Source organism: Hyla sarda, unplaced genomic scaffold, assembly GCF_029499605.1.
Source record: "Hyla sarda isolate aHylSar1 unplaced genomic scaffold, aHylSar1.hap1 scaffold_358, whole genome shotgun sequence".
Classification (NCBI taxonomy): Eukaryota; Metazoa; Chordata; class Amphibia; order Anura; family Hylidae; genus Hyla; species Hyla sarda.
Window position 1 is genome coordinate 296,392 of NW_026610350.1, and position 14,031 is coordinate 310,422.

General features: G+C 43.0%; 4 non-coding genes across 4 annotated transcripts; all 4 read left to right on the plus strand.

The window, feature by feature from the left end:
* Positions 1–1,934: 1,934 nt before the first annotated feature.
* Positions 1,935–2,125, plus strand: LOC130331834 (U2 spliceosomal RNA). Its single transcript, XR_008874640.1, has one exon. It is a non-coding gene; the product is annotated as a U2 spliceosomal RNA (small nuclear RNA).
* Positions 2,126–4,212: 2,087 nt separating this feature from the next.
* On the plus strand, positions 4,213–4,403 carry LOC130331835 (U2 spliceosomal RNA). Its single transcript, XR_008874641.1, has one exon. It is a non-coding gene; the product is annotated as a U2 spliceosomal RNA (small nuclear RNA).
* Positions 4,404–11,257: 6,854 nt separating this feature from the next.
* On the plus strand, positions 11,258–11,454 carry LOC130331847 (U2 spliceosomal RNA). The gene has a single exon (XR_008874650.1). It is a non-coding gene; the product is annotated as a U2 spliceosomal RNA (small nuclear RNA).
* Positions 11,455–13,537: 2,083 nt separating this feature from the next.
* On the plus strand, positions 13,538–13,728 carry LOC130331836 (U2 spliceosomal RNA). The gene has a single exon (XR_008874642.1). It is a non-coding gene; the product is annotated as a U2 spliceosomal RNA (small nuclear RNA).
* Positions 13,729–14,031: the final 303 nt, after the last annotated feature.

Genomic DNA, 14,031 nt, shown 5'->3' on the forward strand with positions numbered 1-14,031 from the left:
AGCGTCCAGGCACAGGACTTCTGCTGCTGCTGACTAAATGGCCTCCTTAATTGGATCATTTGAGTAGCCAGCACACCTGTGCAGGTAGGGCATGACATGATAGGCAGCTGCCTTGATAGCGGGTGGGTGCTGAATGTTCCTAATTGACAAAATAAGATTAATGCTTATGAAGAAATATAAAATCTCATCCCTTCCCCAATATCGCGCCACACCCCTACCCCTTAATTCCCTGGTTGAACGTGATGGACATATGTCTTTTTTCGACCGTACTAACTATGTAACTATGTAACATAACATGGGGGGGGGGGGGGGGGGGTCTCCTGGCTGTTCACACAGGTGTGTCATTGCTGTACATTGACCATGCATTGCTTCTGTGGTATTGCAAAGGCAAAGACAAATGCTTCCAGCCATCCATTGCACTAATGGATTGGTCATCAGCTGGCTGTCTATGTCCCGCATCAATATAGACCAAAGTACAGAGGGTTAGGCTATGCTATTGTGCACCTACCTGATGCATCAGAAGGTGCGAGGCCCTTGCTAAATTCTGTGCACAGACTTTGAGATCTATGCTTTAGATTGTATCTAAACCTGCTCCAACATGGACTGACATTCTGGCCTACTTTCAGCCGATGCGACTTGTCTGTCGCTGAACAGTCGCTTTTTATGTATTCAGCACCTATGTATAATGTTGTAAAAATGCTCTAGAAGCTAAAGTCGCAGAAATGTCACACATATTTGGCCTGCAACTTTCTGTGCGACAAATTCAGACAGGAAAAATCAGTATAAATCCTTAGAAAATTATCCCCCAGTGTCTCCATCTGCTGGCGGTATTGAATAAGCATTGCTGCACTGATGGGGTATGCATTAGACGAAAAAAAAGAAGAAAAAGAAGAATAATACGCCCAGAAAAGAGGCGAAAAGGAGAAAAACGTAAAAAAACGTGAAAAAAAAGTAAGAGGAAGAGAAGGGAAAAAAAGGTGGAAATGGGTTTAAAAGTGATTTCGGCGGAGAAATATATATATATATATATATATATATATATATATATATATATATATATATGAGCACACACACACATAGATATAAACGTATTCTCCGTTGAGATATTGCAGCCGCTGCTGTGTCCAGGCCCAGGAGCCTTAGCACTGTGCTGTGATGTCACTCAATACCACTGACATCACTAGGTGTAAACAACATCTCTCCTTTGCTGTGTATGTGACTATGGAGCTGTTTGGTGATGTCGTCTATTACGGCCTTCATAGAAGCAACAGGAGATTGTTGCATCCATCTTGAACCCTCAGAACTACAGTGCTATGATGTCACTCACTTCCACAGGCCTTGCAGAGTGTAAACAACAACAACCCAGCTTTGTTGTGTATGTAACCAAAGGGATTTGTGATGTCACCTAGAACCTTCACAGCAGCGACAGCTTTATGAGGAGCATCAGCACTGCTCTGCCTGAGCAGAACCATCACCGCCATAGGTTGTCAAATAACCCGGATTTAACCCACACAGGTAAGTCCAATGGGGTGCAGGCATGTCCTCTATGCTTACAGCTTCCCGTGGGTGTTGGTTTGATACCGTTTGGGGACAGCCAAGGAGGCATCTGCAGGCAACAAAGGTAGGTGTGTGCTTGTGTGTGTGTTTCCTATGCAGATCCTAAGCCCAGTGTCACATGCAAGTAGGAGGAGTAAGAAGGGTTCCTGGCAAATCCGGGTTATGGATTGCATTTAAAAAGGCCCCGTGGGAGTGCAATGGGCCCCTGTCTTGCTGCTTAGCAATAATGGTATGGGTTTAGGTTCTGCTGTGTGTACTGGTGGTTGACTGCCCCCCAGCCCAGAGTGTGCATGGAAAATTGTCTGGCAGCCTCCCTGACAGCAAGCAGTGATAGTGCCCATGAAGGGGACCTTGTTGGGCCCGCCCCTTTCACGGTTATCGCTTCTCGGCCTTTTGGCTAAGATCAAGTGTAGTATCTGTTCTTATCAGTTTAATATCTGATACGTCCCCTATCTGGGGACCATATATTAAATGGATTTTTGAGAACGGGGGCCGATTTCGAAGCTTGCTTCCGTCGCCCTATGCATTGACCCGATATGGCAGTATCTTCGGGTACAGTGCACCACCCCCTTACAGGGTTAAAAAGAAAGATTCCTACTTTCATTGCTACCTGCTTGCTGGCTAGCCAGCTAGCCAGCCCTGTGGGCCTTGCTGCTGCTGCAGCCAAAAAACAAAAGGTGGTGCTGCTGCTGCTTCTGCTGCTTCTGCTTCTGCTTGTGTCTGGCCCCTGTTGGAGCGTCCAGGCACAGGACTTCTGCTGCTGCTGACTAAATGGCCTCCTTAATTGGATCATTTGAGTAGCCAGCACACCTGTGCAGGTAGGGCATGACATGATAGGCAGCTGCCTTGATAGCGGGTGGGTGCTGAATGTTCCTAATTGACAAAATAAGATTAATGCTTATGAAGAAATATAAAATCTCATCCCTTCCCCAATATCGCGCCACACCCCTACCCCTTAATTCCCTGGTTGAACGTGATGGACATATGTCTTTTTTCGACCGTACTAACTATGTAACTATGTAACATAACATGGGGGGGGGGGGGGGGGGGGTCTCCTGGCTGTTCACACAGGTGTGTCATTGCTGTACATTGACCATGCATTGCTTCTGTGGTATTGCAAAGGCAAAGACAAATGCTTCCAGCCATCCATTGCACTAATGGATTGGTCATCAGCTGGCTGTCTATGTCCCGCATCAATATAGACCAAAGTACAGAGGGTTAGGCTATGCTATTGTGCACCTACCTGATGCATCAGAAGGTGCGAGGCCCTTGCTAAATTCTGTGCACAGACTTTGAGATCTATGCTTTAGACTGTATCTAAACCTGCTCCAACATGGACTGACATTCTGGCCTACTTTCAGCCGATGCGATTTGTCTGTCGCTGAACAGTCGCTTTTTATGTATTCAGCACCTATGTATAATGTTGTAAAAATGCTCTAGAAGCTAAAGTCGCAGAAATGTCACACATATTTGGCCTGCAACTTTCTGTGCGACAAATTCAGACAGGAAAAATCAGTATAAATCCTTAGAAAATTATCCCCCAGTGTCTCCATCTGCTGGCGGTATTGAATAAGCATTGCTGCACTGATGGGGTATGCATTAGACGAAAAAAAAGAAGAAAAAGAAGAATAATACGCCCAGAAAAGAGGCGAAAAGGAGAAAAACGTAAAAAAACGTGAAAAAAAAGTAAGAGGAAGAGAAGGGAAAAAAAGGTGGAAATGGGTTTAAAAGTGATTTCGGCGGAGAAATATATATATATATATATATATATATATATATATATGCGCACACACACACATAGATATAAACGTATTCTCCGTTGAGATATTGCAGCCGCTGCTGTGTCCAGGCCCAGGAGCCTTAGCACTGTGCTGTGATGTCACTCAATACCACTGACATCACTAGGTGTAAACAACATCTCTCCTTTGCTGTGTATGTGACTATGGAGCTGTTTGGTGATGTCGTCTATTACGGCCTTCATAGAAGCAACAGGAGATTGTTGCATCCATCTTGAACCCTCAGAACTACAGTGCTATGATGTCACTCACTTCCACAGGCCTTGCAGAGTGTAAACAACAACAACCCAGCTTTGTTGTGTATGTAACCAAAGGGATTTGTGATGTCACCTAGAACCTTCACAGCAGCGACAGCTTTATGAGGAGCATCAGCACTGCTCTGCCTGAGCAGAACCATCACCGCCATAGGTTGTCAAATAACCCGGATTTAACCCACACAGGTAAGTCCAATGGGGTGCAGGCATGTCCTCTATGCTTACAGCTTCCCGTGGGTGTTGGTTTGATACCGTTTGGGGACAGCCAAGGAGGCATCTGCAGGCAACAAAGGTAGGTGTGTGCTTGTGTGTGTGTTTCCTATGCAGATCCTAAGCCCAGTGTCACATGCAAGTAGGAGGAGTAAGAAGGGTTCCTGGCAAATCCGGGTTATGGATTGCATTTAAAAAGGCCCCGTGGGAGTGCAATGGGCCCCTGTCTTGCTGCTTAGCAATAATGGTATGGGTTTAGGTTCTGCTGTGTGTACTGGTGGTTGACTGCCCCCCAGCCCAGAGTGTGCATGGAAAATTGTCTGGCAGCCTCCCTGACAGCAAGCAGTGATAGTGCCCATGAAGGGGACCTTGTTGGGCCCGCCCCTTTCACGGTTATCGCTTCTCGGCCTTTTGGCTAAGATCAAGTGTAGTATCTGTTCTTATCAGTTTAATATCTGATACGTCCCCTATCTGGGGACCATATATTAAATGGATTTTTGAGAACGGGGGCCGATTTCGAAGCTTGCTTCCGTCGCCCTATGCATTGACCCGATATGGCAGTATCTTCGGGTACAGTGCACCACCCCCTTACAGGGTTAAAAAGAAAGATTCCTACTTTCATTGCTACCTGCTTGCTGGCTAGCCAGCTAGCCAGCCCTGTGGGCCTTGCTGCTGCTGCAGCCAAAAAACAAAAGGTGGTGCTGCTGCTGCTTCTGCTGCTTCTGCTTCTGCTTGTGTCTGGCCCCTGTTGGAGCGTCCAGGCACAGGACTTCTGCTGCTGCTGACTAAATGGCCTCCTTAATTGGATCATTTGAGTAGCCAGCACACCTGTGCAGGTAGGGCATGACATGATAGGCAGCTGCCTTGATAGCGGGTGGGTGCTGAATGTTCCTAATTGACAAAATAAGATTAATGCTTATGAAGAAATATAAAATCTCATCCCTTCCCCAATATCGCGCCACACCCCTACCCCTTAATTCCCTGGTTGAACGTGATGGACATATGTCTTTTTTCGACCGTACTAACTATGTAACTATGTAACATAACATGGGGGGGGGGGGGGGGGTCTCCTGGCTGTTCACACAGGTGTGTCATTGCTGTACATTGACCATGCATTGCTTCTGTGGTATTGCAAAGGCAAAGACAAATGCTTCCAGCCATCCATTGCACTAATGGATTGGTCATCAGCTGGCTGTCTATGTCCCGCATCAATATAGACCAAAGTACAGAGGGTTAGGCTATGCTATTGTGCACCTACCTGATGCATCAGAAGGTGCGAGGCCCTTGCTAAATTCTGTGCACAGACTTTGAGATCTATGCTTTAGACTGTATCTAAACCTGCTCCAACATGGACTGACATTCTGGCCTACTTTCAGCCGATGCGACTTGTCTGTCGCTGAACAGTCGCTTTTTATGTATTCAGCACCTATGTATAATGTTGTAAAAATGCTCTAGAAGCTAAAGTCGCAGAAATGTCACACATATTTGGCCTGCAACTTTCTGTGCGACAAATTCAGACAGGAAAAATCAGTATAAATCCTTAGAAAATTATCCCCCAGTGTCTCCATCTGCTGGCGGTATTGAATAAGCATTGCTGCACTGATGGGGTATGCATTAGACGAAAAAAAAGAAGAAAAAGAAGAATAATACGCCCAGAAAAGAGGCGAAAAGGAGAAAAACGTAAAAAAACGTGAAAAAAAAGTAAGAGGAAGAGAAGGGAAAAAAAGGTGGAAATGGGTTTAAAAGTGATTTCGGCGGAGAAATATATATATATATATATATATATATATATATATATGCGCACACACACACATAGATATAAACGTATTCTCCGTTGAGATATTGCAGCCGCTGCTGTGTCCAGGCCCAGGAGCCTTAGCACTGTGCTGTGATGTCACTCAATACCACTGACATCACTAGGTGTAAACAACATCTCTCCTTTGCTGTGTATGTGACTATGGAGCTGTTTGGTGATGTCGTCTATTACGGCCTTCATAGAAGCAACAGGAGATTGTTGCATCCATCTTGAACCCTCAGAACTACAGTGCTATGATGTCACTCACTTCCACAGGCCTTGCAGAGTGTAAACAACAACAACCCAGCTTTGTTGTGTATGTAACCAAAGGGATTTGTGATGTCACCTAGAACCTTCACAGCAGCGACAGCTTTATGAGGAGCATCAGCACTGCTCTGCCTGAGCAGAACCATCACCGCCATAGGTTGTCAAATAACCCGGATTTAACCCACACAGGTAAGTCCAATGGGGTGCAGGCATGTCCTCTATGCTTACAGCTTCCCGTGGGTGTTGGTTTGATACCGTTTGGGGACAGCCAAGGAGGCATCTGCAGGCAACAAAGGTAGGTGTGTGCTTGTGTGTGTGTTTCCTATGCAGATCCTAAGCCCAGTGTCACATGCAAGTAGGAGGAGTAAGAAGGGTTCCTGGCAAATCCGGGTTATGGATTGCATTTAAAAAGGCCCCGTGGGAGTGCAATGGGCCCCTGTCTTGCTGCTTAGCAATAATGGTATGGGTTTAGGTTCTGCTGTGTGTACTGGTGGTTGACTGCCCCCCAGCCCAGAGTGTGCATGGAAAATTGTCTGGCAGCCTCCCTGACAGCAAGCAGTGATAGTGCCCATGAAGGGGACCTTGTTGGGCCCGCCCCTTTCACGGTTATCGCTTCTCGGCCTTTTGGCTAAGATCTTGTATCTTGTCAAGGGGCTCTGAGTTCGTCGAACCTTCGGCCTTGAGGCATCGACGGTTTTTTAGCCGTCTTAAGCCTCATGCTGCTATAGGAGGAGGACTTACAAAGAACGGGAAGGCGATCCCCCATGGCGACCCTTAGGTTTGCTGCGCATACTGAAACTCGGATTAAGAACACCTTCCGTATTGAAGTGGATGAGGAGAAAAAGGAGAAGATGACTTTGGAATTTTTTGTCAAGAGAATTATGCTGGATTTATTGCACATTCAGAGAGAAGATGTGTTTTGCCTAAAAGACCCAGGTAAAGGACTTTTCATTCTTACCTTGACTTCCGCATCTGCATGTGACCATATGTTTGAGAAAGTTCGGGAGCTTGCCAATGAGGAGGATATGAAAGGACTTGTTTTCATTGCTCTATATTCTAATGGCGATGTTCCACTGGTGGTTACTATGCACGATCCATACGTGGATATAAGAGACATTGTCTTATTTTTAAACCAATATTGTGCGGAAGTCAAATACTCTCATAAAATAATGAATGCAATGGACTTTTGGACTGGAAAGCATAAGTTTGCTGTTAAGTTCAGAGAAGATGTGAGAGGAATTGGAGGTCTGTGTCGCCCACCTGCAAATTTTTTAATTGGGCGTAAACGTGGCTATTTATTCTACCCTGGGATGCCGTATTATTGCAGGAAATGCCATGAATATGGTCATACACAAGAATCTTGCAAAGAGGAAGTGGTTATTTGCAAAAGATGTGGCCAAAAAGGCCACACCACTTTTGACTGTCAAAATGAGATTCTGTGTAATGTGTGTAAGCAGAAAGGACACGCTTTTAAGGATTGTCCTCAACGCTCCTGGGCCAATATTGTGGCTACGTCGGCTGGTCCCTCGATGAGGAAGAGCTCCATAGATGCTGTGCCTGTGCCTAAGACCCACACCCTGAAAGTGATGCCTGAGTCTTCTGCTACCGGAATTCCTGTGATACCTGCTGTGGCTCATGTCTCCAAAAGCATTGTGTCCCCGGGGAAGGTCGTGGGACCTGAGACAGAAGTGAGGGGTTCTCCTCTCATGGAAGTTGAGGGTCCTGGACCGCCCAGAAGGGATACAGAGGAGATGGATGTAGAAGAACGGCGAAAGAGGAAAAGCAGAGACCGGAAAGAGGAAAAGGGCCTTAACATCAAAAGGAGTGGTCGAGTTAGTGCGGACGAGGGGAACGTGGAGATTGTCTGCCAAAAGGTTATAACAGCATCCGACCCTGTTAATATTGAGGAATTTGTGTCACCACCTACAGATTGGGGTTCTTTGTCTGAGGATAATGAATGACCCAGGAGCTACCAAGTGTTAATATCTCCTCCTTCAATGTGAGGAGTTTGAAGAGCCCAGAGAGGAGGGCTGCTTTATTTTCTTTCTTGTCTTCTTTGCCTACAGACATTTTATTTTTACAGGAATGTGCCATTGATTATGATATCAATTATTCATCTTTGAGATCTGAATGGACTCTTGGCCCGTCTGTGTGGTCAGGGGATAATGAGAGGAAAGTGACTGGTGTTGGCATACTGTTCAAGAGCAGTGAGTATAAAGTTACCTCCTTCACAGACATTGTACCCGGTAGAGCCCTGCTCGTTCATATTATTTATAATGACATGAATATGAGACTTTTAAATGTATATGCCTCTCCAGATAAGGATGAAAGATCTGATTTATTAGAGAAAATTCAGTTTTATTTACCGGGTTCATCCCCGCTTATCATCGCTGGTGATTTTAATTGTATAATGGCAGGAGAGGAGCGGGCTGGAGGATCTGAACAAAGGAAAGATAAGACTGAAAAACAACTAAAGGATTTTATAGTTGATTTTAATTTAAAAGATTTGTGGAGAACCTCTTTCCCTAATGACCCTGGGTATACCTGGGGGAATAGCCTTTATATGTCAAGGATTGATTATATTTTTGCTTCTGGATTTGCATTTTATGGGAATATGCAATTGACTTCTACCTTTTTTTCAGATCATAAGATTTTATCTGCTACATGTAAGTTTGATGGGGTTTGCAGAGCCAAAGGAGTCTGGCGTCTGAATGTCTCTTTGCTTGAAGATGTAGAAATTAAATGTAATTTTATCTATCTTTTTAAAAAATTGCAGAACTCAAGGACTAATTTTAATTCTCTTTTAGCATGGTGGGAATTCTGCAAGGTAAAATTTAAAGAGTATTTTATTAAGATGGGTGTTAAAAAAACAAAAGAGAAATTGAAATGGTATAGAGATCTTAACACAAAACTACAAACCTATTATCAACTCAAAGAGCTGGGTGTATATGTAGATGATCTGATTTTAAGTGTTAAAAGTGATATTCAGAAGGCTATAACTAACAAAGGGAAAGAAATAATTTTTAACTCCAAAGTTGAATGTAAAGAGAAGGATGAAAAGTGTACAAGATTCTTTTTTAAAAAGGTAATGGAAACAAAAAAGTTAATGATTAACATTGAGGATGAAACTACTAATGTAGGAATGTTATCCAAAGCTAAATCCTTTTATCAAGATCTGTTTAATGAGAAACCCATTGATATATCTGCTGCTAATTTTCTCCTAAGCACTTTAGATTGTGGTTTAAGTAAGGAGGACCAAGATGCACTTTGCACAGAAGTAAGATGCCAAGAATTAGAAATTGCTGCTAAAAGTTTATCAACAAGTAAAACACCAGGTTCTGATGGACTTCCTGTAGAGTTTTATAAAACCTTTTGGGAGATTTTTAAAGATGATTTGCTTAATATTTTTAAGGAGTCTTTTAATTCTGATGTTCTACCTTTATCTTGGAGGAGTGGTATAGTGTCTCTGATCCCCAAAAAGGGGGATAGGAACAGCTTAGAAAATTGGAGACCAATTACGCTTCTTAATGTTGATTATAAGATTATGTCAAAAATTTTTGTTAACAGAATGAAGCCGTTTTTGTACAAGGTCATCCATGTGGATCAGGTATGTGGTGTCCCAGGAAGGAGTGTAGCTGAACCTTTAAATGCTATTAGGGACGTCATATGGTATCAGCAAGAGCGGAATCAAAATCTAGCCATTCTATCTCTAGATTTTCATAAAGCGTTCGATAGAGTATCACATTGTTTTTTATGGATGGTTTTACAACGCATGGGTTTTCCTAACATATTTATTAAGCAAATTGCTCTCTTATATAAAGGTTCTTTTAGCAGGATTTTAATAAATGGTTTCCTTACAGATTTTATTAATTTATCATCAGGGGTAAAGCAAGGCTGCCCTCTGTCTCCTATACTGTTTATATGTGCAATAGAACCTCTGTTAAACTTAATAAGGAATGATAAAATAATAAAAGGAGTGCCAGTTCCTGGAGGTAATAATGCCACCCTTAAAGTGTGTGGCTATATGGATGATATTAATGTTTTTTGTGAAAGTGCCTTCTCTTTACAAAGAGTTGTTGATGTTACTGATTTCTTTTGTAAAGCTTCTGCTTTTAAACTTAATTTATCTAAATGTGACTGTTTTTATATAGGTAAATGGGAAAACGTGCAAATACCAAACCTAAAATTACAGTCAGAAAAAATAAAAATCCTTGGAGTCATCTTTGATAAAAATAACAATGGTGAGGAAAGTTGGCTAATGGTAAAAGAAAAGGTAAAGAAAAAGATAGACTTTTGGTCCCTTAGGAAATTATCCTTAGAAGGTAAAATTTTGGTGATTAAGGCTATGCTAATACCCATTATGCTCTATTTAAATATGATTTATCCTCCTAATGAACTTATGTCTAGGCAACTTCAGAGGATTCTCTTTGAGTTTCTATGGAGTTCTAAAGCAGAAAAATTAAAAAGAGATACTATGTATAAGTCACAAAAAAATGGAGGAAAACAGGTTCCCTGTATTAGAAAATTTTTATACTTAAGGTTTTTTAGTTGGTGTTTTAGGGGACTTTTTATGAAAAGTGTATGGTCCTGTTTTTTAAAGTACTCTGCGGGACATATTTTTAGAAAAAGAGAATGGGTGTTTTTATCATTATCTTCTCCTGTACTTTTAACTCCGCCTAAACATTATGCCATCTTAGAAAAAATTATACGTATGTATGACCTTAAAGACTTTGACTTGTTAACCTTGAGGGATGCTCGCAAGATAGAAGTACAGTTAAATTTGCAAGAAGAAATATGTATGGTCTCTAATTTTTCTTATAATAGGTGTGTACAAATATGGAAAAAGGTAAACGAGCCATATCTTTTTAATGAGCACAAGGATTTAGCATGGATGATTATCCATGAGTGTCTTCCGGTAAGATTTTTCCAATATAGAAGAGGTCTAAATGCTGTATGTGTCTGTCCCCGGGATAATTGCAATATAGATGAAACTGTTTTGCACCTTTTCTGGAATTGTTATTTTGCACAAAAGGTTTTTAGACTAATTGGTTCTTTATTGAAATTCCTAACAGGTCTAAAAGTTTTAAATCATGAAGTTGTTTTATATGGCAAAAGTGATGGAGTTACGAAAGAAAAAGAGAGAATTTTGTGGATTTTTATCAACTGTACAAAAAATGTATCATGGAAAGTTCGTAATATCCTTGTCTTCAAAAGAGATTTTATTTGTGAAAAAGAATGTTTGAAGATGATATACAGTGAAGTTTACTTGTACTATTTAATTGATAAAAAGAGATATGGGCAGAAAAAAGCATTAGCTATGTGGAATTTACATTTATGGAAAACAGTATTTGATGTATTGTAAACATTTTTTGTGATGTATTTAAGTTTTTGAGTTTTTTCAATAAAAATGTAAAAAAAAAAATCTGTTCTTATCAGTTTAATATCTGATACGTCCCCTATCTGGGGACCATATATTAAATGGATTTTTGAGAACGGGGGCCGATTTCGAAGCTTGCTTCCGTCGCCCTATGCATTGACCCGATATGGCAGTATCTTCGGGTACAGTGCACCACCCCCTTACAGGGTTAAAAAGAAAGATTCCTACTTTCATTGCTACCTGCTTGCTGGCTAGCCAGCTAGCCAGCCCTGTGGGCCTTGCTGCTGCTGCAGCCAAAAAACAAAAGGTGGTGCTGCTGCTGCTTCTGCTGCTTCTGCTTCTGCTTGTGTCTGGCCCCTGTTGGAGCGTCCAGGCACAGGGCTGCTGCTGACTAAATGGCCTCCTTAATTGGATCATTTGAGTAGCCAGCACACCTGTGCAGGTAGGGCATGACATGATAGGCAGCTGCCTTGATAGCGGGTGGGTGCTGAATGTTCCTAATTGACAAAATAAGATTAATGCTTATGAAGAAATATAAAATCTCATCCCTTCCCCAATATCGCGCCACACCCCTACCCCTTAATTCCCTGGTTGAACGTGATGGACATATGTCTTTTTTCGACCGTACTAACTATGTAACTATGTAACATAACATGGGGGGGGGGGGGGGGTCTCCTGGCTGTTCACACAGGTGTGTCATTGCTGTACATTGACCATGCATTGCTTCTGTGGTATTGCAAAGGCAAAGACAAATGCTTCCAGCCATCCATTGCACTAATGGATTGGTCATCAGCTGGCTGTCTATGTCCCGCATCAATATAGACCAAAGTACAGAGGGTTAGGCTATGCTATTGTGCACCTACCTGATGCATCAGAAGGTGCGAGGCCCTTGCTAAATTCTGTGCACAGACTTTGAGATCTATGCTTTAGACTGTATCTAAACCTGCTCCAACATGGACTGACATTCTGGCCTACTTTCAGCCGATGCGACTTGTCTGTCGCTGAACAGTCGCTTTTTATGTATTCAGCACCTATGTATAATGTTGTAAAAATGCTCTAGAAGCTAAAGTCGCAGAAATGTCACACATATTTGGCCTGCAACTTTCTGTGCGACAAATTCAGACAGGAAAAATCAGTATAAATCCTTAGAAAATTATCCCCCAGTGTCTCCATCTGCTGGCGGTATTGAATAAGCATTGCTGCACTGATGGGGTATGCATTAGACGAAAAAAAAGAAGAAAAAGAAGAATAATACGCCCAGAAAAGAGGCGAAAAGGAGAAAAACGTAAAAAAACGTGAAAAAAAAGTAAGAGGAAGAGAAGGGAAAAAAAGGTGGAAATGGGTTTAAAAGTGATTTCGGCGGAGAAATATATATATATATATATATATATATATATATATATATATATGCGCACACACACACATAGATATAAACGTATTCTCCGTTGAGATATTGCAGCCGCTGCTGTGTCCAGGCCCAGGAGCCTTAGCACTGTGCTGTGATGTCACTCAATACCACTGACATCACTAGGTGTAAACAACATCTCTCCTTTGCTGTGTATGTGACTATGGAGCTGTTTGGTGATGTCGTCTATTACGGCCTTCATAGAAGCAACAGGAGATTGTTGCATCCATCTTGAACCCTCAGAACTACAGTGCTATGATGTCACTCACTTCCACAGGCCTTGCAGAGTGTAAACAACAACAACCCAGCTTTGTTGTGTATGTAACCAAAGGGATTTGTGATGTCACCTAGAACCTTCACAGCAGCGACAGCTTTATGAGGAGCATCAGCACTGCTCTGCCTGAGCAGAACCATCACCGCCATAGGTTGTCAAATAACCCGGATTTAACCCACACAGGTAAGTCCAATGGGGTGCAGGCATGTCCTCTATGCTTACAGCTTCCCGTGGGTGTTGGTTTGATACCGTTTGGGGACAGCCAAGGAGGCATCTGCAGGCAACAAAGGTAGGTGTGTGCTTGTGTGTGTGTTTCCTATGCAGATCCTAAGCCCAGTGTCACATGCAAGTAGGAGGAGTAAGAAGGGTTCCTGGCAAATCCGGGTTATGGATTGCATTTAAAAAGGCCCCGTGGGAGTGCAATGGGCCCCTGTCTTGCTGCTTAGCAATAATGGTATGGGTTTAGGTTCTGCTGTGTGTACTGGTGGTTGACTGCCCCCCAGCCCAGAGTGTGCATGGAAAATTGTCTGGCAGCCTCCCTGACAGCAAGCAGTGATAGTGCCCATGAAGGGGACCTTGTTGGGCCCGCCCCTTTCACGGTTATCGCTTCTCGGCCTTTTGGCTAAGATCAAGTGTAGTATCTGTTCTTATCAGTTTAATATCTGATACGTCCCCTATCTGGGGACCATATATTAAATGGATTTTTGAGAACGGGGGCCGATTTCGAAGCTTGCTTCCGTCGCCCTATGCATTGACCCGATATGGCAGTATCTTCGGGTACAGTGCACCACCCCCTTACAGGGTTAAAAAGAAAGATTCCTACTTTCATTGCTACCTGCTTGCTGGCTAGCCAGCTAGCCAGCCCTGTGGGCCTTGCTGCTGCTGCAGCCAAAAAACAAAAGGTGGTGCTGCTGCTGCTTCTGCTGCTTCTGCTTCTGCTTGTGTCTGGCCCCTGTTGGAGCGTCCAGGCACAGGACTTCTGCTGCTGCTGACTAAATGGCCTCCTTAATTGGATCATTTGAGTAGCCAGCACACCTGTGCAGGTAGGGCATGACATGATAGGCAGCTGCCTTGATAGCGGGTGGGTGCTGAATGT